Here is a 24,413-nt window from a genome sequence, read left to right on the forward strand (position 1 = left end):
TAAATTCATGCAGCCACTATGGGAAATGGTGTAAGTGTTCCTCAAAAAATTAAAATGGAAAAAAAAAATTAAAATGGCATTACCATATGATTCAGTCATACCGTTTCTGGGTATTTATCTAAGGAAAACAAAAACACTGACTAAAAAAGATAAATGCACCTCCATGTTCACTGCAGTATTATTTATAAATAGTCAAGACATGGAAACAACCTAACTGCTCTCCCTCAATGGACAAATGGATTAAAAAAATGTGACACACATACACACACATATAATGTGAGATATATATATATATATATATATATATATATCACAGAATACTGTTCAGTCATAAGAAAGAATAAAATCTTGCTATTTGTGACAACATGGATGGACCCTGATGGCATTAAACTAAGAGAAATAACTAGAGAAAGATAAATACCATAGGATTTCACTCATACATGGAATTTAGAACAACAGCAACAAGAAAAAAACCAAGCTCACAGATACACAGAAAAGATGGGTAGCTGCCAGAGGCAGGAGGTAGGGTGTAGGTGGGTGAAAATGGCTAAAGGAGTCAAAAGGTACAAACTTCCAGTTATAAAATAAGTTATGGGGATGTAATATACAGCATAGTGCCTAGAGTTACTAATGTTGGATTGCATATTTGAAAGTGGCCAAGACAGGGACGCCTGGGTAGCTCAGTGGGCTTAAGCCTCTGCCTTAGGCTCAGGTCATGGTCTAAGGGTCCTGCGATAGAGCCCCGAATCAGTCTCTCTGCTTGGCAGGGAGCCTGTCTCCCCCACTTCCTCTCTGCCTGCCTCTCTGCCTCCTTGTGATCTCTGTCAAATAAATAAATAAAATCTTAAAAAAAAAAAAAAGTGGCCAAAATAGCAGATCTTAAGAGTTCCTCATTGCAAGAAAAAAAAAATGTTTAACTGTTATGGGAACAGATATTAACCAGACTTATTGTAGTAATCGTTTCATAATACATGCAAATACAGAAACATATAAATATCAATACATAAATGTAATAAAATATTAATACATAAAAACCCCCATCCTTCTTCCCAGATCTAGAAAACTGAGTTTTCTAGAACAAACAGCAATAATATAACAGATTAAGGTAACATTACAACAAAAATCCAGGCCATGGGAGCTATGGTCTAAGATTGTCGGGAGATCTTGAAATCTTAGGTTTGGGAGAAGCTAATTCTTAATCTAAAGAAGCACTATAAATGAAACAACAAAAAGGCACTAGTTAGACTTTAGAAACTGGGAGAGTCATTAGATAATCCAAAAACAAAAACTCCAATCAACCAATCAAGCAAACAAACAAACAAAAAAACCCCTTAAGCAACCCTAAATAACTTCCAGATTTTAAGTTTAAAACAAATGAAAAAGAGTGAATTCCCCAAATGTTTCAAAGAAAAAATAGGCCCTTCCTGCCTTTAGTTAAACAAACTCTTTAGTTGAAGGTTCTGACTCTCCAGTTTTGGAGAATATGACTGCTTGACAGGCAAAATACAGGATGAAAATAAAGATAATAGTAATTTGGCAACAAATTATAAACTTCAACTGGCCACCAGCACTTCAAAGTAACCATTAGTCAGAGTTAGTGGGGTCTGTGGTCACAGTGTTATAGAGAAGTACTGCTTCTGTTTATATAGTATGAATAGCTAGGACCTTATCAATAAAGAAAAACCAGAAATGGTATTATTGAGAACAAGTAGAGTTACTAAAGAAAAACTATTGAGTTATTTCCCTTAATTTCATTTATTTTTTTTAAAAAAAGCACATTCAAGTCAGCATTTCTTAAAACAAAATAATACATTGTCTTATTTTCAGTATTACATACTTTTCTTCTCCTAACAACATCGCTAATGAAAAATAAGGAAAATTTTCATTTCTTTACAAATGGAGATAAGTTAACAAAGTATAATGTTACTTAACTTTAAAGATACGCACAAAAGATAAAGGATTTTCCACGGCCTCACATATTAATTTAGAATAAATTATACCTCAGTCTCTTTGCTGGTGAGGTAGACTACCTATGGAAATATATTTTGGTATCAGTTATTTTCTATTATTCAGTTTTGTGTCAGATTTCAGAGGATATTAATGAAGAGCACATTTTCTAGAAATCTGAACGCTAAAGCAGCAGACAAGAATGATCATTTATTATAGTATTACTAGACTTTGGTTTAAACATGTCATCCCTAAATCCTATGCTAAGATGCTCTTCAATAATACGGCGGTGAGGAGTCTCTTATACCAAGGGGTCAAGAGACACAATGGAATGTCTGTCTGACTGTATGTGACATTTAAAAAAGAATACTATATTCAGTTCAAGTAGTAGTAAGGTCTGAAGGGAAAAAGGACCATAAGTAAATAAGTAAGCAAGTTAAGTAAATAAAGCTGTAATCCTAACAAGTTTTTATTTCTACAACTACAGCTATAACACAGTTTTAAATTCAATTGTTAGAGGATTAGTATTTTGATCTATGATTAAAATCTAATGAATTTTAAATTCATTTTCTGTCAATTATATAAAAAAATCTAATTTCATTGTAACAAACTCTGAGCACTGTCAAAATTTGTTTTTTATTTAAAATATCCATTCAAGAAAATTTTCAAAAAACAAATATTATAAAGCAGTAAAATCAACTTGCCTTAAAATTTTCTGTCATGGAGAGGACTTTTATATGCTATTTAAAATGGAATTTATCCTGAATTCAATTCAACTGTCCACACCAATGAAGACTTCCATAGAAAAATATTGCATGTTTGTTCTTCCTATAAAACAAAGCGATAATTTACCTTATTTATTATTCCCAAAAGCAAACTGGCCCAATTTCAACAAACCACTGAAATTTCAGAGGAAGTTAATTGAGACATATTTAGAGTATATTTTACCTTGCCTGTTAAAAGTCTGATTGTTTGACTACAGATGCCAAGAATGTAATATAAGAAAGGATTATCAGCTCAGCCGGAACACATACCATGAGCAATTAATTATGCCTGCTATGGGCACAGGTATACACACATGACATATTTCATCATCCTTCATGTGGAAGTTGCTGGTTAAGAACACGTTTTAGTGGTCAGCCCTGAATTCACATCCTGACCCCACCACTTCTTGGCTCTACAACTTTAAACAAATTACTAGTTTCCTTGGCTCTAAAGTGGGAATGATCATCCTTAAATTCGTCAAAGCTATATAACAATGAACATGAAGACTTAAATACAATCTGGCATGCGGTAATTGCTTAATAAAAAGTAGCTACTACTATTACTACAGGAGTTCAGGTCTTTCAGAACTCATTAGTGACTCATCACTGAACGTGATTTTGAAATAGGCAGTTCTCTGCCAAAGGCCTGCTTCTGCAGTGAGGTAGCTTTCCCTTAGCAAGTCACTGGACATAACGGCACTGGCTCCTGTGGCTGTATCTGTAGCACTGGCAGCTCAAGCCGGGCACACGAACACAACTCCGTGAGGCTACAGAGGTCCACACTCTCATATTCTCCAAACCAATGCTACAGGTCTGAGGTTTGTCCCTGCAATATAGAAATGTGTCATTTACTCAGAATGAGGCTTAGAAAAATAATGGTTACAAAAATAGAACCATTTTATTCTTCCTGAGATCACTCACCTACCTACCAAGTGCAGGATAAGAACTGGTAATTATACTCTTCTAAGAATTTCAGAGTCAATCTAGGCCTACTCAACACTAGCCACACTGAAAGAAAAAAGACTTCTATCAACATAAAATCTACTTTCATGATAAAGTATACATGTAATGAAAAAAATTCTTTGAAAATTTAAAGTTAGTTAGAAAATGCTTAGGTTATATTACCTGGAAAAATGAACAATATATCTAAAGAGAAAGTAGGGCCTTTTATTATAAAAAGTAAACTTTTCAATAGTTAAACATGGTATCAAATCTTATGCTACTTGAAATTCTAATTCTGTGATTATGATTTCTAATGAATAGTCTTGGCTACTATTTCAGGTCCTATTATATTTTACTGAGCCTGAGGGATTCTGATGAGAAAGCAATAAAATGAGAAGGACATGGGATTTAAGTAGTCAGCAGACCTGGGTTCACTGTGTATTTCAATTGTATAACCTTGAACTCCTTTAAACTCATGCAGGCTCATTTTTTTCAGCTGTAGAATACTGATAAGAATATTTTTCTCATTAGCCTGCTGTGAGCATCACCCTAAATTCACCTATTTAAAATGAGTAGGTGTTCACCAGTATGAACAGCAAAGTGCTGTCCCATCAGGTGGTTATCAGTAGAGAAGCCACATTTTCCCACGTGTTTATACAACTGGATTACTGGAAGCAGGAGAGAAGCTAGGAGGGAAGTCCTGTGGGTGCTGCATATGAAGAGAACTCTGTCACCTTTATGACTATGCGCCTATTAGCAACAAAGAACCCTGTGGATAACATGTTGCTGCCTACATGGAAATCTCATCATTGTTTTATTTTGGGAGGTACACTTTCCTTTATTTTGATTCTGTTAATTTAGATGGAGGGACAGAGCATGAAGATGGAACAAATCCACCACTCCAAACACTCACATGGAAGGAAACATCATGGACAAAGAATACCCCCCAATACTAATCAGAGTCCCCACAAATTTATAAAAACTCAACTCACTTACATGATTAGCAAAAATGTAAATAATATATAAACACAGTGTCAAGAGTGTGTCAAGACTGATATAATGATATGAGGCCAGATAGGAAGATGACTTCTATTCCTCCATCTTCAGAAACACAGGAAGCTAAAAAAGGCTTATCTAAAATTCACACAACCAACACTCAGTATTCATTGCTAGTTACAGTGCTATTTGGGGGAAAAAAGCAGAGATTTGGTTTTCTCACTTTTTAAATATTAAATGCCTGACAGCTTTTGTTAAAGTCATTTGTAATATTTATTAAGTACCTCTCATATGCCAGGAACTGTTCTAAGTGCCTTGAGTATATCAATTTATTTGGTCCTCATAATAATCTTAAAAGGTAGGTACTATTATTTACCCTACTTTTTATAAGAAGAAACTATGGCACAGCCAAGTTACAAAACTTGCCCAAGATCACATAACTTCTTAGGAGTAAGGCCAGCATCTGAATCTAGGCCCTCTGCAACCAGACCTCAAATCATGAACTAATAAACTCTACCATCTAATAAAAGAAGTAATTAAGCAAAATGTACATTATACTCAATGGTTTCAAAAAAGCATTTACTACTAAAGGTCTACTATTTGCCACACATATAATAACAAAAGATTTAAAGACACTAGATTTAAAATGAAGTTCATGGGTGAGTCTCCATTTCTCAGTTAATTATGTCCTCACTTTTACTTGACTCCGCTATTTGTGGTACTACAGGTAAAGAGGAAGCAAGGACCTAGAAAAGTAACTACTACTAACAAAAATAATACTGTTTATGAAAAAGAAGAAAGCTCCTCTGGGAAATACTTGACTAATTTTTTGGAAAATAAGTTCTGGGGAAATTCTCAAAGTACCGAATAAAGTCAAATATCTACTATTTTCAGTAAGGACTTCCTTCCATGAGCATATGACTGTGGACTCTGAGATGTGGAAAAACAAACTAAAGCAGCATCAGCTCTCATCCCAAAAGAAACTGCAATAAAAACTTGTCGTCTGATAGTACTATTCCCAGACTGATTCATATGTGGCTGCAATATATAAAGGTTTAACTTTTGCAGTGAAATACCTCCAGATCTACAAAAAAAATAGGATCGTTAGTCAGTTACCTTTTATTTCATTCATGTTTAGTCATGCACTTCTTTGCCATTCCACGAGCCACTTTAAAATGAAGAAAACTTTTGTTACTTTTAAGTTCAGTGGGCTTTTCCTTAGTCCTATAATCAACAAATTCCCAATTATAAGAGAATAACTGACCATATCTCTAACCACGTCCACCCTTTCTCTTCCAAGTGTGTCTGCTGCCTGCCCCTCTAGACACTTCCTCCTGATGGAAGCTCCGCACAGCCATCTATGTCTCTCTCTGCCCACTATTCCTTCAGCTGACTCTCATTTTGTACACGAGCACATCTGCACCACCTCTACATATTTGGTGCTAAATGTTCCTCATTTGAGAATCTGTCAACTCAGATAGTATAATCAAGATGGCCTGTGATTCTCTATTATACTTTTATCACTAGGGCTTCCTCAGAGCCTATAAGCACAAGACCACCTGACAATATTCTCCAGGACACAAAGTCTTGAGAATCCTAGGTTCTACAGATATTGCTGTAAGGCTTCCTTCAGTTTCTGAGGTACAAAGGTGGATAATTCTTCAGATGACCTCACAAAATCTTTCTCAGATCTGCACTGGGCAGAACAAGAAACTCAATTCTTAGGGCCAAAAAGATAAATGATCACCTCCTATCACCCTTGGATTCCACAGATGGAAAGACAAGATGGTACCAAGGCCCTTAAAACTCTTAAAAATGACAAATGTACTAAGCTAGAGAGGGACAGTTTCTATTTTAGTCTACGTAAACAAAACTGATTGATCCTAACCAGTCTCCCTTCTATCCCCCAGTTGCCTCTCTCCAGTCTCTTAGGTATCCAAAATTTCATGTTCCTAGCCAAAAGGCCCCAACCAATCATTCCCTACTCTGCCTCATCACTAACAATAGAATTTTGCAGCCCAGAAGCATTTCTTTTCTTCTTTACCAAGTCTTCCTCATGTTTGTTTGTCACCAAAGTTGACCAGATATGGAAGAAGAAGAAGAGGAGTATCAGACTGACTAAAGCACATTAATCACCAATTGGTAATACGAGAAGAGATAATTAGGGAGAGAGTTTCCTATTGTTCCTTAAATCACAGTGCCCATTCTCAGGACCAGGGGAATTGGGGGGTGTGTAGCAAGCAAGGTGCCTAGGGTACAAAAGGATGCAAGGAGGCAACATTCTCAAGTGTCAACATCGTATCTGCATGACTCTAAAAGTGAGTGCCTCCTTATATTTTTTGCCCTTGTAGGTGCTTCACTTTCCTTATTCTAAAGGCCCTGTGACAGTCTGCCTACAAGTCAAAATGGTTAAGATGGTTCCAAGTGGACAAGAAGGACACACTTTAGCTGTTCTCAGACAGTTGCCTACGAAGAAGGAATTGGTTCTGCCTTCCCTTCTAATTTCCCACTAATTTCTAATTTAGTATCTGGCTAGAACCTAAACCCTTGGCTGGTGCCTGATCAACTTTCCTAAACAAAAGAGGAAGAAACACTGGCAAGTGAGAGAGCCTTCTGCTCCCAGGGTCTCAAAGTCTATTACGTATCAGTTTGGCCATTCCAGGGCTGTGGCATACCAGATGCTTGGAAAACCAGTAGTGCAGTCACAGGCACACCAAGGCTAACCAGGATGCTAGTCTTCTTATATCAGCTCCAGCATCATCACGATCTACTTTGATTTTTATAGTGGATTAGATAATAAATAAGTAGCTATACCTCCCATCATAAAACAAAAACAACTTCCTTCTGAACCACTCCCCCCACCAGCTATCCTCCATATCTTACTCCCTTTTCATATTCTCACCTTCCATTCTCCACTGAGTTCTTTCCTGTTAGGCTCGCACCCCCATTGCTCCATCCAAATCAAGCTTATCCATCATGTTTAGCTCATTGTTAAATCTAAGAGTCAATTTATCATTCTCTTTCTTCATTTGGCTTCCAGAATACCTGTACTCTCTTCTTGCTTCTCCTCCAATCCCACTGATTTCTTTCTCAATCTCTTCTCTAGAAGCTTTATTTGAGAATCTCAAATCTCAGTCACAGGTCCTTTACTCTCTTCCATTTATATTCACTCCTTTGGTGATTTCATTCAACTTGATCATTTCTTGAAATGCCACATACTTGACAATTCCCATGTATTTCGAGCTCAGACCCCTCCCTGAACTTCAGCCTCACATTCAGATGCCCAGTCAACATTGCCACTCTGATGTCCAGTAGACATCTCAAACTCAACGTGTCTGAAAAGAACTCTTACACTTACCGCCCACCCCTTATCTGTGGCACCCACACTCTTTCATCTCAGTTCAAAGCAACTAGAATACATCCTTTCAGTTGCTTAGGCCCAAATGCCTACAGTTATCCTTGACTTCTTTCTCTCATAACCCATATCTAATCTGTCAGGAAATCCTGTTAGCTCTGTCTCTATCTACCCTACTGTAACTGCCAACCCGAATAACTGCACCAGCCTCCTAAGCAGTCTTCCTGCTTCTGCCCGGGGCTTCCTCCATCCTCAAACAGGCTATTCTCAACAAGGAAACCAGAAAGAAATAAAAGAAAAATATTTTATAACAGAGAGACAGGAACTTAAATATGTAAATGATAAGACATAATGAAGCAGCTAGACCCTTGTGCCTTTCTAGGCACACCTCGTCATATTGTGTTTATTAGCTTTATTGCACTTGCAGATCCCATGATTTTTTTTATTTTTTTACAAACTAAAAGTTTGTGGCAACCCAGCAACAAACAAGTCTCTTCATACCTTTTTTTTTTTTTTTTTTTTTTTTTTAACAGCATCTGCTCACTTTGTGTCTCATATTTTGGTAATTTTCACAACATTTTAAACTTTTTCATTATTATTTGTTACAGTGATTTGTGATCAGTGATTATCTCTGAGGTATGCCTATACCATAAATGCAACAGTTGCAAGTACGGATATGTAAACGCAGGTCTGTTGATGGGAAACTCAAATACTACAAGAGGGACTGCTGTTTGTGACATGGTTATTAAGTTGGGGAACAATTCTTTTCAAACTCTGAATTAAACATGATTTTCTCTTAATTTCTGTAATAGTTGCAATCCTGGAAAATTCATTAGATATTAAGACAATGCAAAAATGCTTTGTGTATACATGTAAAAAGTTATGCTTAGCTGTGGCTTTTCCATAGGAAAACAGAGTGGGCCATTTTAATAGCACTGTGTGGAACTGTCCTGTGTACCACAGGATGCCCAGCATCTCTGTGACCCATTCACTAAAGGCCAGTAGCATTCTTCCAATCACTGTGATAACCAATAACACCCTCACAAACTTCCTAAACACCCCTGAGGGTGGAACTACCCCTGCTTAGAAATACTATTCTAGAAACAGTCTCTGATCCAACAGACTCTCTTGACTCTGTAGTTTAATCAAAACACGCATGAACAACATATTGAAAAGCACAAAGCTCCAGCCATCTTGAATATGGAAATTATATTTATTCAGGAACATTCTGGTATATCCACTGGTCCTCAGCCCAGATAATCTCCTTGTCCTAACATGCTGGTGAGCTTGGCTTTCTTGTGAGATGGGGATGGGACTATGATAACCAGCAACTACGCATTACACATAATTTGAAACCGAGGGCTTTCATTTTGCAGTAGAAAAACAGACGGGGAAGTATAAGTATACAGGAAAGAATATGGACTGATTAAGAATCAAAAAGATACTGGTTTTAAGAGATGTACCCTCCTATTTGATAGATTTTTATCTACTGGCTAGGCACTGGGACCACAAATAGGTGTAGAAGAGTTTCTGTCCTAGAGAAGATGTCCAAAGGGAACAAATCAGTCTCCAGCTGGGACTTGGTTTCTTCTAGCTCAAATGTGAATGTTCAAAGTGCTTTCCAAGTAAAAAATAAAGATTTTATGTATATGTTATAGTGTAGCACAGGGAAAATACAAAATGAAGCAGGCAAGATAGTACTAGAACTAAGGTAGTCACCCATATGACATTTTATTTTTCACATGATATAAATATTACTATATGAAATTACTATTTTGGTTTTTTGTTTTGGTTTTTGACAGCGAGAGACACAGCAAGAGAGGGAACACAAGCAGGGGGAGTAGAGGAGGTGCACTGAGCAGGGAGCCTGATGAGGGACTTGATCCCACGACCATGAGATCATGACCGGAGCTGAAGGCAGACGCTTAATGACTGAGCAACCCAGGCGCCCCTGAAATCACTATTTGTTAACGGTAAAAATCATTATTTATATTTCTACTTCTTGATATATATAAAGATGGAGTGTATACATTCAAACAATTCTTGGGAGCAAAATGGAAGAGCAATGGCAGTTAATATCAGCATGATTTTTCTGAAAGTGTTATTTGTTGTACAAAAAAAAAGCAATTTTTAATCATTTCATCCCTCATACAATTCACATTTTGACAAGGCAAAATTTGCAAAGAATTTGCACAGTAAAATTGTCTGGTGGCTATAGAGCAGCTCACAGGAGAAAATGTTAACAAAATGAATGGAATGTTAAATTAACTGGTTGGAAACAGTATAGCTTTTAATGTTATCTATTTATATTTAATTTTTTAAGTGGGAACATTTTATAGCAGCAATATCCTTTTGAAGAATGAGGGTATGTTAAATATTTAATTTCTTGAGATTATGGAGAAACTATCAAGAACAAAGAAAGTAAGTAATCTTTCTCCTTACAGAGATTTCTGAAGTTTAGGTTGCTCCAAATCTTTAACATGTCTATTCTTCTCCAAATAGAACTTTATCTACTTATAATTTTGATCCTTTCAATACAAAGTCCAGAGCCCCAGAAAAGGTTGTTTGAACCAATGAGAGTAAGAATCTCATTTTTTAAATTAGTCCTCTCCTTCCCAACCACATTCATAGTCACACTTAGCTGTACTTGTTAAGCCTCAAAACATCAGGCTTCTTATGTGCCTTTCTAGGCTTTGCATATGCTATTTCTTAGGCTGTTTTCAAAAGCTTTATCCCTACCTCCTAAAGACCTACTCACCTTTAAACACTTAACTTAAATGGTATCCACAAACAGACTTCCTTAACCTTTGCACAAATTTCTTGTTATACTCTCATCACACCTTCTTCATTCCATAATTACATAATTTATGACAGGACTAAAATCATCTACTACCTGTAAGCCTGAAGACTGGGCAATCCAGGACTGAATACAGATTTGCTAATGAAGAGAACTATGGAAGATAATGGAAAATGCTGTGGTCATTTTGCAAAAGACCCAAACCTTGAGATCTATTACTTCCTCCAGTTTTGTGTTATTAAAATTTATTTATAAATTCTAAGAAAATAAAATTTGGTATATGTATTCCAACTGTTCTATTAATGTTCAAGGTTTCAGCTATATTTTTTCCCAAGAAACAAATACATCTCCGCACTGATGTGCAAAACAAGTGCCTTTAATTCATACGAAGTCTACTGAATGCATAAACATTCATATTTGAAATATTTAAGGAAAAAAATCCTACTTACACTATGAATCATCCAAAATATAGAAAAACACAAAGGGAAAAAAAAAAGTGCCACAGAGAATTTACAGGGAAAGCAGGTGTGGTTTCTGAACACTACAATTCATGCCTTTCAATGTTAAGAAGTACATAACTATTTGATTTTTTTCCTTCCCTACCCTCCAAATTTCCCTGCGTCTCAAATTTCTCATCTCAGAGAGATCATATGATAGTTGTCTTTCTCTGATTGACTTATTTCACTCAGCATAATACCCTCTAGTCCCATCCATGTCGTTGCAAATGGCAAGATTTCATTTCTTTTGATGGCTGCATAGTATTCCATTATATACATATACCCCATCTTCGTAATCCATCCATCTGTTGATGGACATCTAAGTTGTTTCCATAGTCAGGGGGGAGACAAACCTAAGAGATGCTTAATTTCACAAAACAAACTGAGGGTTGCTGGGGCGGGGCAGGTAGGGAGAGGATGGTTGGGTTATGGACATTGGGAAGGGTATATGCTATGATAAGTGCTGTAAAATGTGTAAGACTGACGATTCACAGACCTGTACTCCTGGGGCTAATAATACAGTATAAGTTAATAAAAATAATTAATTTCTAAAATGTGCTTAACTAAAGGAATACAGACCCAGCTCTCCAGTGTAAACTGAGGAACCACAGGTGCAGTTGGTTGTGACTACCACCTCCCATGGCCAGTCAAATGAACTATAAAGATACATTAAGGAGGTGTGAGAAGTACGTACGTAAAATAGCTATAATCAAAACTTACCCATCAGTACAGCTAAGGTAATTTGCAGAGATGGAGAGGGGAATCAGCAGGTGTCTAATTTCAACATATATACTCTGTTTTATAAGATAACAATTTCATTTAATCTTTACAGCCACCCTGTGAGCTAGTTATTGTTAACCTCAATTTAATAAGTAAGGAACTAAAGCTCAGAAAGATGAATGTGACCTCACTTGTCCTATATCCTCACTGTCTTACTCAACAACAATGACCTGTGTTCTCTGAGCACGAGCTACAAATCAGGCACTACGGGTAAACCCTGAGGGACCACCTATTCTTGTGTGCCTAGAACATCAATGGTTTACATTTTCATCCCAGCATAATTATCTATAGTGCTATGTTTCACTTTCTAAAGTGCCTGGTTTGAACAATTACATAGTTTCTGTAAGTACCAAAGAGTGAACGTCTGCTTTTATAAAAATATATCTAGCCTAGGTCTGAAACAAGATTGAAGCATTTGGGGAAAACATCATTCCATTAATAAAAATGGTTATAATTATCATACACTAAATTTTGTACTTGCTAAGACCTTCACATATACAATTGACTCCCACAGGTTTGAACTGTGTGGATCCACTTTTTATGCATATTTTTTCAATAAATACAGTACAGTACTGTAAATGTATTCTCTCTTCCTCATGACTGTAACATTTTCTTTTTTCTAGCTTATGTACTGTATGTATCTAATACATATAACATCCAAAATACTTGTTAATTTTTTATGTTATTAATAAGGCTTCCGTCAACAGTAGGCCTTTAGTAAAGTTTTTGGGGTGTCAGAAGTTATAAGTGGATTTTCAGCTGCATGGGGGTGGGCATCCTAAACCACAGTACAGTAAGGGTTAACTGTATAATTAAATCTTACCTAACATCTGAGTAAGAAAACTGGAGTTTAGAGACTAAGCAGTCAAGGCCACACAATAAATAACATGATAGGCTGACCTGTACCCAGACCGATGAGTCGAGATGACACGTGGCAGTTTTTGACAGCTTCTTGAGACATCCTGGAAGTGAGGGATAAGGATGAAGCCAGAATCCAGGAAGATTTATCAAGGTTGCCCTTCTTGCAGTGTGAGTCTCTTTCCTCTAAGTCTCAGAAGTTGGGTAGCTTCTCCTAAGTGGTGTTAGTGTATGTGTATGTGTGTGTTGTGTTATGTTGTGCTCTCACAGAAACTATTAAAAGAGAAAGGCTTAACCCTGGGCAAAATGAAGACTATCCATTCAGGCAAGTCAAAGACCAATGTGGGGAAGCTTGCTGGAGACACAAAGACTCTAGACTTAGTAAGATCATGGGGAGACTTTCCTAAGGTTTGAAAGTGGAGGTTTAAGACAAGTTTCCTTAAATTCCTAAGGAACCAAGTATACTCTGGTTGAAATGTAGAGAAAGGAAGAGTGAAAGAGGGAAAGAGAGAGAGCACAAGTTCAAGAGTTTATCACCTGGCAATAACTATGTTTCCCATCTGGTGTGTGAACCTTCTTAACGTGGAGAGACTTTATATTCCTTAAGGGCAGAAAATATGAACGCCATCCTATTTTTACTTCTATAACTTCCATGAGGTCCACTCTAAATAAAACAAATTGCCTTTTTATAATTAGAAGGAATGTTATGGCATCATTACTATCTTAATATTATCTAAGTAGTATGTAAGAACAAAAATTGATTTTGTATTTTGGCCCTGTTTAATATTTATGTTCTCCCTAGGTAGGTAAAGGCACCCTTTCAATTTACAGGGACAGAAACTAGGTCACAGAAAATGATAGTCATTGGTGCAATCAGGAGTAGACTCAATGATAGTCTCATGTATATTAAGTAATTACATACTATCCTTATTTTTATATATAAACTCAGCCAAATGGAAGAATGAAAACCAACAATAAATATTCATTGAACCTCCACCAATTCAACACTCTAATAGTCATATCTACTGTTAAGATTATTCTGGTAATTAAAGGAGTCAGCCTGTAAAGAATCACACATACATACACTACACACAAACTATTAATGTAAGTTTAAAAAGGCATAAACACATGTCATAAGTACACATTTTCTGCAAAGATACCAAAGAAACTATTAACAGTGGTTACCTTTAAGTAGAGCAAATACAAAGAGGAAGAAGGTAATCCTGTTTTTTTATTTATACCTTTGTATACATTTTAAGCTTAACTGTATTATTTTTTTAAATGAACAATTATTTTAAAAATACAAGGACTAATGCTTTACTCAAGACCTCTTTTCTAGAATTTCAGAAAATAGAAGGTATCAGACATGTCTTGTCAGAAAAGCAATTTTTAGAATCAAGCATTGTCTTAGGAGAAAATTAAACAAACAAACCAGAAAACTATCTTGACAATGTAAAATCAAATTTTATTTAAACTTAAAAGTGGTTCATCTGTCATTAACTGTGAACTTTAAAGAGCATGCTTCCTGTGGTGGGAAGCACCTCAGGGATATAAGCCCTGTGATGAGACAGGTTCAAGGCTGTGCCAGGACCTTTTCAGGGTCTTACATGCCAGAGAGACCAAAGTTCTTCCTTAGTCACAAAGGAGTGGTGGTACCTGCAAATCTATAATTACTAGACAAAACAAGTCCACTGTTAAAAGCTGTGTTCAGGAAGAATAGCACAAAAAAAGTTAACAAAGTTAACACTTAAGGCTTCAGAGGCACAGAATCCCACACTGGGTACATTTCCTAAAAATTATTAAGTTTCTTGACCAGGTATAATTGCTGTAAACAGAACAGGAGAGTCAATGGGAAAGGGGAGAGAAAGGTAAGTAATAAAAACGGCTGCAGAATTAAAGTAAGTGCCCTAATTCTCCCACTTAATCCATAAAGACTTCAGTAAATTTGATTCAATGTCATTGACAATCAATATTTGAACATTTAAACTGCTGTGGCACTTGATAGGCATGGGGGAAAGGGCTCAGATTTAAACATAGGAACAGGGCGCCTGGGTGGCTCAGTGGTTAAGCTGCTGCCTTCGGCTCAGGTCATGATCTCAGGGTCCTGGGATCGAGTCCCGCGTCGGGCTCTCTGCTCAGCAGGGAGCCTGCTTCCTCCTCTCTCTCTCTCTCTCTGCCTGCCTCTCTGCCTACTTGTGATTTCTCTCTGTCAAATAAATGAATAAAATCTTTAAAAAAAAATAAATAAACATAGGAACATATTGTTCTTTATCATTTTCAGGGATTTTGTTGGGACCCACACTCCCAGGAGGCATAATTACCAGATGCATAGGTATATACCAAAGTCAAATATGAATGGTAGCTGGGGAGTGCAGTCTGTTCAGCCCTAATCAGAGACTCTGATGATCCCCTCGTTAATTAATTCTGTATATAATCCATCTTAATAAATAGGTTTTTACAATAATTTTTTTCAAGAGATAATGAAATCTTAGGCATTTGACCAACCTTAGAATTTTTAGAAAACTGAATCTATTTTCAAATTTCTGATTATAAATATAGTTTTAGAGAATCTTTAATAATAATTTGATAATAGTGACTTATTATTATTTTCTTATAGTTCTATCACTTGCAGATAATCATCAATAACACTTTGTATATTGTCTTGTTTATTTTCTTTGCAAGCACATTTAAAAATACAAGGTTATAGGGGCACCTGGGTGGCTCAGTGGGTTAAAGCCTCTGCCTTCAGGCTCAGGTCATGATCCCAGGGTCCACCCTGCATCAGGCTCTCTGCTCAGCAGGGAGCCTGCTTCCCCCTCTCTCTCTGCCTGCCTCTCTGCCTACTTGTGATCTCTGTCAAATAAATAAATAAATAAAATCTTTAAAAAAAGAATACAAGGTTATAATTTATATTGTGTCCTGACATTGTTACTTTTTAGGTTACTCTCATTTTCCATTTCATTAAATAGTAAAAAAAATTATCTATAAATAAACAGATATATAGATAGATAGGTAGGTAGGCAGGTAGACAGATTCCATTACCGGCTGCAACACTGTCTGCCCTGTAGTTGCATTATATGAGCATTCTGATCTATCTTCTCCCACAGCCAACATAGGAATTACTTTAGTCTACGTCATCTTTAACATAATATGGTACCACTCATATATGTCTCATGTACATGTTTTTGAATCTTTAATGATTTGACATACCAAATATGATATTCCTTTGTTAAGTACTAGGACTGAACAAGTCTTTAGGTCTGTATGAAGTTTAATAGTTTCCTGCCCATGGGTCATTCACATTTCTTATAGACTTTAATCTTCAGCATAAATTTTTATTGCTACTATTAATGGTATTTTTTCCCCTATTTTTGAACTGATTACTACTGGTATACAAATCATGATATTTACATTACAGTGAATTTTATTTTATTAGTTTGGGTATCTTGGACATTTTTTATTATCTACAAATATTTTTGTCTTTTCCAATGTTCTATCTTTCTGTTCTTAAAGCATTGGCTAGATATTTCAGAGTTACTTAAGTAGTGATGACAGCAGGTATGCTGCTAATTCTAATAGGAGATAAAACTCTAGTGTTTCACCATTATTAGTATTTTGGCTATTTGATAGCTTGATTCCTAATTTGTTTAAAAAATTCCAGATACTTCCCATAAAATATTTATAGTAAGTATCTCTAAACCGTGAGATAATAGGTGATTACATTTTTCTTCACAGTTCCCCAGTAAATGTACTATCTAGGTTTTCTACATTTACCTTGTACCTTTTAAAATTCAAAAAATTTTTTAAATTATCCATTTAAGATTCTCAAATACATGTGGAAAAGTTTTGACAAGAATTTTACCATTTTTATCTACAGATAGCTATAGTTATATCCAGTAACTGCTAATTTTGTATATTATTTTTATTAGACTAGTCACAAACTCTTCCAATTTATTTTTCAAGTTTCCTAAAATGAAAGGACACACACACCTTTATCTTCTGATTTCTCCTAATGTTCCTTGCTGAAGGAGAATATTTTGAACTCCAAATTCCCTTTATTAGTAATTAGTATCCTGCAAAAAGCAAGAGTGAAGCAAACCCTAAAATAACTTTGTCTTTAGAAACAACATTCTATTGTCCTCTGTGAAAGAGAGCATATCTAAAAAATTCCTGGATACAAATTCCTCAAAATACACTTATTCTGCTAATAAAAATGATACCTCATCCTTTTTAAATATATTCATGCTTAAGTACAAAGTGTCATAAAATAAATATATTAACAATCTGATATTGGGAAAATCCTAACATTTCCAGATCAGAGTTCCATAAAAACCAGATTCCAATATTTTTAATATTAAAACTTACAAGCTAACAAATATATGTGGCAATATCTTCAAATCATTATCAAATTCTATTTTTTTCATATTTCAATAAGTAATCTTTATAGTGAACCTATCTTGTCATCAAATAGTTTGAGATACATTATCAGAAAATGCCAAGTTCAAATATAAACAGCTAACTTTTCATTTTTACTCTGCCAGGGAAATTGCAAAGTGCCAAAAAAATGCAAGCTGCTACTCATCTTCTAAAAACAGAAATGAAATAATTAGATCACAATTGATGGCTCCTTTCTCAGAGGAGGAAAAAAAGATGAATGCCACTGGAATGTTTATTGTCACTGAAATTCTTCAGGCCTGGATTCCAAGTATGAGTTTGATGCAGGTTACTATGACAACTTAAATTACAGAAAATGTCCCCCCTTCTTCTACGAAGTTTTTCTGCCAAAAGATCATTTTGAGCCTCCTAAAATCTGTGTGCATGAATTACCTGTAACAACAATAAAAATCTCTTTACAAGGTTTATTCAGAAATACCCTCATCTAAACCATTAAAACCAAGCATAAGCATATAAAAAATAAATTCCACTAAATCTACATGGGGCAGAAAACCTAACCTGAAAACTCAAATACACACACACACACACACACACACACACACACACAGTTTAAAATATAAAACGTTGAGAGTATTTTGAAACTACTCCCCACTACCAGAAGCACAATATACTACCATCATAAGCTTCATTACAGAAACTAAGGGAAATTACTTACAAGGCAGTTTTGAAAGAAGATTATAGGGCTAAGTCCTGTTTATCATTCTTTTCCCTCTATTAATGCCTTCTACAGGAAGGTAACAGAAAAGGGGGATGGGAGAAGAATGCAGTCCTATTCCAAACAGAGAGAGAAGCAAATAAAATAAATAATCTGCAAAATCTTAATACTGTTTTATGTAATCTGTTTTTTTAATGTAAAATAGGAGGTTTAAACTTTGTTCTCACACAGCCTCAAATTTACAAACCAAGGAAAAGATGCGTTGTGATAAATAATATGTGACTTATTCACTATCATTCCTTAAAAGAATAATGGTTTAGGAAAAACTGCATCATTGTAGAGAAAATGGGATTTAGTAGAAATATTCTGATTGTAATACATTAAAAATTTAAAGCTGCTACATTAAAAAAAAAAGTTAGGGTGGTTTTACAGTGTAGCAATAGCGAGAATTCAAAGCTGGTTTTGTTGGTATCAAAGTCAACACAACTGAAATTAGAGGCTTCATTCAAAAAGGTTTAGGGAATCCTCACACATCCTCTTTCAATGAGTAAACTGGATCACTTTGGTAGTCAGCAAGAGCAAACCACTTTTATGTACAGCTCTACCACATTCAGGAACCATTCATTTATTTAAAACAGACAAAACTCCATTTAAAAAAGGAAAGCAAGGCAGTAGGCTAAGGGAGTCTCTATACACTTGAAGAATCAAAGGCTGTTAATTTTTAGCATACGAAAACATTTGAGAAGAAAGAGCCAAAATATTAACTCTTTAGCAGCAAACTTGAAGCAACTCCTACATCTCCAACCTGTATGAGGGGTAACTAACAATGTTATAAAAGAAACAAAATAACCGAAACATTCAAACCCAAATGTACACAATGTCTAAATATTAAATCTGAATCACAGTTTCTCTTGGTGTAACCTTTACATAAACCCTCCCAAATAGAAAATAATTAATGTAAAGAAAAGAAAGATTTACAGAATAGCTTTATTAGTGACAAAAGCTAAATCTAATAATTTAGGCGATGACACAATTATGGAGAGACTGTAGTAAGTGGGACTACATAATACATTTTGTTCCTTATACTTTTCTTCTTTAGACTATATAACAAATAGCAGGGCTTAACTAGCATTATTCAGCTCTTACATGGATATAACAAAACCGCTCTATTAGAATCAGACTATCTTTTCTTCAACACTTGGGGTCTTCTAGTCATGGATTTTGCTAATGCCACAAGCAATTCAACAGAGTCTATAGGAAAAAAACAACCAGTAAGGATAAGGACTTGGGGTTTTATGAATATATTTCCCTCCATATAGTTTAGCAATTACTACATGGCTCTAAGGTTATACTCTTTATTTCAGAGGGGAGTTAATTAATGTTAAGACCTTCAAAAATCATCACTGAAGCAAAAAATGCAAGCACATAACTTTTTTGCAAATGAGGGACTAAGGAATTTACGAGACGGCATGCTGGTTGGTGCCCTTAAAGAGCTTATTCACCTGTAAAATGTGAACAGTTTATTCACAAATGATTCACATACTATAAACAAGATCAAATTATTTTCCCTTCTGAGACCAATGAGTCACTTTAATATTCAAGAGAGGATACACATCAAGCATACAAAAAGCAAGTGAAAATTAATTTAGTTGTATATTCCCACCTCAAGAGACTTTGTGACCCCCTTTACTTAATGAAGCCAATTACACTACTTGCAGGACCGAAGCTCAAACTATAAGCTATTTCAGACTTATAAAGACCTTCTAACCTTCACTGTTAGAAATATTTTTCTGCTCTAAAAGAGGCTGCTATCCATCAACTGATCTATCCAAAGAAGATGTGGAGTGTGTGTGTGTGTGTATCTGAATATAAGAGAATATTATTCAGCCATAAAAAAAAAATGAAATCTTGCTATTTGCAACAGTGTAGATGGAGCTAGTGCGTATAATGCTAAGTGAGTAAGTCAGAGAAAGATAAATACCATCTGATTTCACTTGTATGTGGAATTTAAGAAACAAAACAAGCAAAGGGAAAAATACAAGAGAGAGAGAGAGGGACAAAGCAAGAAACAGACTCTAACTACAGAGAACAAACTTATGGTTACCAAAGGGGAGAGGGGCGGAGATGGGTTGAGTGGGTGATAGGGATTAAGGAGTACCCTTGTTTTGAAGAGCACAGGGTGATGTATGGAAGTGCTGAATTACTATACTGTACCCCAGAAACTAATATAACACTGTATGCTAACAAGCTGAAATTAAAATAAAAACTTGGGGCGCCTGGGTGGCTCAGTGGGTTAAAGCCTCTGCCTTCGGCTCGGGTCATGATCCCAGGGTCCTGGGTTCGAGCCACGCATCGGGCTCTCTGCTCAGCGGGGAGCCTGCTTCCTCCTCTCTCTCTGCCTGCCTCTCTGCCTGCTTGTGATCTGTCTGTCAAATTAAAAAAATAAAAATAAATAAATAAATAATAAATAAAAACTTAATCAATCAATCAATTCATAAAAAAAGAGGCTGCCAATTTAAAGCATGAGTAGAATGATGCTCAGGAAACCTAAGAGTGGTGACATACTAATCGGCAAAAATTTGCTTCAGACTTCAAACTTGAAATCTAAAGAGCATGTTTCATAATGCTATTAGTGTCAACCCAAATCTGAACCTAGGGCTTATATTATACTGGCAAAAGACACTATTGCTAATTAAACTTTATACTTATCTAAATATAGGGCTTACAAATGATGATTCTTGAGAGTTCACCAGTGAACATAACCTCCGAAGGTCTCCCCAAATTTTGAACAGTTGTTTTTAAAAGTCACTTTAAACGATACTCTCCTAGGATATACGCAAGGAGTACAACTTTGCAGACTCACCTTACGGCGCTGGAGTCCCCAAGTGGGAGGAGTGCTGAGGTAGTCTTGAGGAAGAGGAGAGCACCAGACAGGTATTCTAGGACGAGGTACACAGGCACCTGAAAAGGTACACAGTGTTCTTACAGTCCTGGCTGATTTTTATCTTAAAAATGCTAAACCACCCATTTTAACTCATAAACATCAAAGATCAAATAAATAAGCTTTAGCTTCAAAAGTTTTCCCAAGAAGAATTTTTCATCCCCTCTCTGACCTTTACTCCTCTGGACTACAATACTTGTGGGGTGAGTTTGTTTTCTGTTTTGTTTCAATCAGCATTTTTCCCGCCACGGAAAAGAGAATCTCAGTTGTATCTGAAAAAGGTCATTTGACGGGCCCATGGTGCTCTAGGAAAGACTGTGTGCTGCCTTTTTCTCCTGACCAAAGCTTCCGGTAATACCACAATAATTTCTTGAAAGCAGTTTAGCAATTAGACATTTGGAAAACTGCCTAAAGCCAGGGCCGAAAAGTGACGTTGAAGGAGACATCTCAGGTTTTCAGTCTTCAAAAATAAAAACAAAAAAATGCCACATTTTTCTTTGGTGAGTATAAATTATTACCACTAGCTAACCCAAGAAAGAGAGTAACTTGGCATCAGTTCTTTTGACCATTCTATTGCCTAATGCTGTGAGAATGTGAAACTCTGCCATTAGTTATAAAGAAAGCCTAAGAAAGACATCTTGGCCACAAGGCAGGAATTGACGCAATTCAGATGTCTGCCACATTCAGACTATGCCCTTAACAGATGTTTCTGCATTTATTTATAGAAAGGTTTACTTTAGTAACAAGACCATCTTCTATCAACTATTTTTTTGCACATACAGACACTAAACTACTTTTATTATGAATAGAAAGTTACAGAAAATTAAAGAAAGTTACAATCCTTAAAATCTTAGTTATGAAATAATAAAAAATATCAAATTAGAAATAGTGTAGAGAGAAAGAACCCAAATGTGATGCAAGCTATCAGAAAATATCTAAATTTCAAACACAGCTGAGGATGGGGTAAGTTACTCCAAAATTTCCTTTCATAGCTGGGCTCTCTCTGCAAGGCTATTAGAATCCTGAATGGAGACACTGTCACTCAGTCTGATTATTAGACTAACATTTCATGTAACTTAATAGGTGTATAAAACTACTATCCATTTCTAGGTTATTTTTTACATAGTGTTATGGCTGCAGTGCAAAGGTGCATTAGCGCATGCTTCCAAGTTTTAAAAGAAAAAGAGGGCAGCACTCACATTAACATTCTTTCTCATGAAAACAAGTAAGCTTTAAGTGAACTAGGTACCACAGCATTCCTTTTTCATCATTTTATGCCAGATGGGTTAGAGCCTTCTGGCTTCAACTAGACCTACCTATCTCCTAAAGAAGCTAAAGAAAGACACATATTTGAGGCTTATGTGTTTTGGTAAAAGAGCCTGTCCATGGAGCATGTCATCCAAAAAGCAATGAAGAGGGGCGCCTGGGTGGCTCAGTAGGTTAAAGCCTCTGCCTCCAGCTCGGGTCATGATCCCAAGGTCCTGGGATCGAGCCCTGCATCAGGCTCTCTGCTCAGCAGGGAGCCTGTTTCCTCCTCTCTCTCTGCCTGCTTCTCTGCTTACTTGTGATCTGTCAAATAAACAAAATCTTAAAAAAAAAAAAAAAAGCAATAAAGAGTCAGCCCCGCTCAGGGAGAGTATTGGAAGGTGAATTAAAAACCACGTGAGAAAGGCTATATATATAAACAAAGCACCCTAATTTCCACCCTTGGGCCGAGAAGCCACCTGGAATCCAGCTCTCTCTGGCAAATGGATTCTTAATTATCTAAATCAAAAATCCCATTTTTAATCTGTCTTTTCTTCTTTAAAGCCTCATCTTTCTTTTCAGTTTTGTTTTTAAAAAAAAAAATCTTTTGAACATGGGAAGTGGGCAGTTGAGAAGGAGTGTCTAAAATTGACATAATCATTATCTTCTTATCCATAAAACAAGGTTATTAATACTAAAGCCAGACATTTAAAGGCCAAGATTATTGTGCTTATTTTCCCATGCATAATTTAAAATGATACTTACATATAAGTTAACATTAAAATCTCTCCTTTTTAGATTTTTATAATTACAAAATTCTGGATAAGTCAAGGTTCTCTGGAATAGGATGGGAAGTGTTCTAGTCTTGTCAGGGTCCTGGAAACATGCTTCGGATGCCTGTGGGAAATGCCAGAACAGACAAGAAGCAAAGGTCTCGGGCTCTTGTATACTTGTACTCACCTCTCTAGCCTCCTGTGAGGCTTCAGTCCTCTCCCTACTGATTACTATAACCACCCTAACTATTCAACCCACTGCCCAAAACACTTAAAAAAACAATATACACACAAAAAAGAGCAAATCCTATCATTCTATGGTTTTTAAAAGAAAAAAAAAAAAGTCCAAACTTCTTTTGTTTTGCCTGTAACTGTAGTGACAATATTTTCCTAACCACAAATATGGATATAAGATCTAGCAGTTGTGAGGGTGGTCATGAAGACAGTAAGAAATTTGTGATTTAAACTGAGATCATCTCAGAAAATTTACAAGGTCCTGGGGCTCTACCTGAGACTCTTCCCCATCCTTGCATGCCACTGTCTAAACTTCTTTCTCATCATTCCCTTGAAGCTATCACATGACATGCCCCAGCCTCAACCCCACTGCTCAGCTCCTCAGCCTCTAGCGCTACTTCATGCTGGCATCTCATGCTCAGGTTCCACCAACTTTCTGTACTGACCAAACTCCAACTTACCCTTCAAGAGATGACTCAAATGTCTCACATTCCCTGGAAACCTTCCTCATCCAAACTGATTCATTCCAGGAAATCTCAAGTGGCTGGCTAATAGTACTCTTGGGTACTGTTTCCTAAATCCCCACAACCCTAGGAGGAAAGTAGGCTATAAAAAGGGAATAATCAGAATAAAGACTAGAAAGGTAAAATAAATGGTCCAACGTCATATAGCTAATAAATAAAGGAGCCAGAAATTGAACTGAGGCAAACTGACTTCAGAGCTCATGTTCTTCAACAACTGACCTCATCATCTTCAGTATGTACCCCTGTTGTAATACTTGGTATAATTACAATGAAATATTTGCCCTTCCTTGAGGACAGAGACACTTTGCACTGCTATCTATATGCAACTGAAATTGACCAATAACCAATGTATGTTAACACGTGCAATTTGGGATAAAAGATATAAAAATGAAAAATCTCTATACTCCAATAATTGTATTACTTTTGATAAAATTAAAATTTAGGTTATCTGAACATTCACTGGACACTTGCACATATTAGATTACACATTCTAGTTTGGTAGCGAGCCTTCAAGATAGCCCCCAAAGATCCTTAACTCCTGATCTTTGTACCCTAGTGTATTCTCCTCCCACTATGAGCACAGTTAACCTGTACAGCCAGCAGGATTAGCAGGGAAATGATGTGTGACTTCCACCCTAAGTCATAAACGA

The 24,413-nt window shown here is 36.1% G+C and overlaps 1 protein-coding gene across 1 annotated transcript in view; it reads right to left on the reverse strand.

Moving 5' to 3' along the window:
- The window catches only part of RASSF8 (Ras association domain family member 8), an 88,441-nt gene extending 65,314 nt beyond the window's left edge, over positions 1 to 23,127 (reverse strand). The window contains exons 1-2 of the mRNA XM_032347635.1: positions 22,998 to 23,127; positions 20,910 to 21,007 (exon numbers count right to left, since the gene is read on the reverse strand). The gene's annotated coding sequence lies outside the window, so the exon portion shown is untranslated. The remainder of the gene's footprint in view (positions 1 to 20,909; positions 21,008 to 22,997) is intronic.
- Positions 23,128 to 24,413: the final 1,286 nt, after the last annotated feature.

Source organism: Mustela erminea, chromosome 6, assembly GCF_009829155.1.
Source record: "Mustela erminea isolate mMusErm1 chromosome 6, mMusErm1.Pri, whole genome shotgun sequence".
In the NCBI taxonomy this organism is placed as follows: Eukaryota; Metazoa; Chordata; class Mammalia; order Carnivora; family Mustelidae; genus Mustela; species Mustela erminea.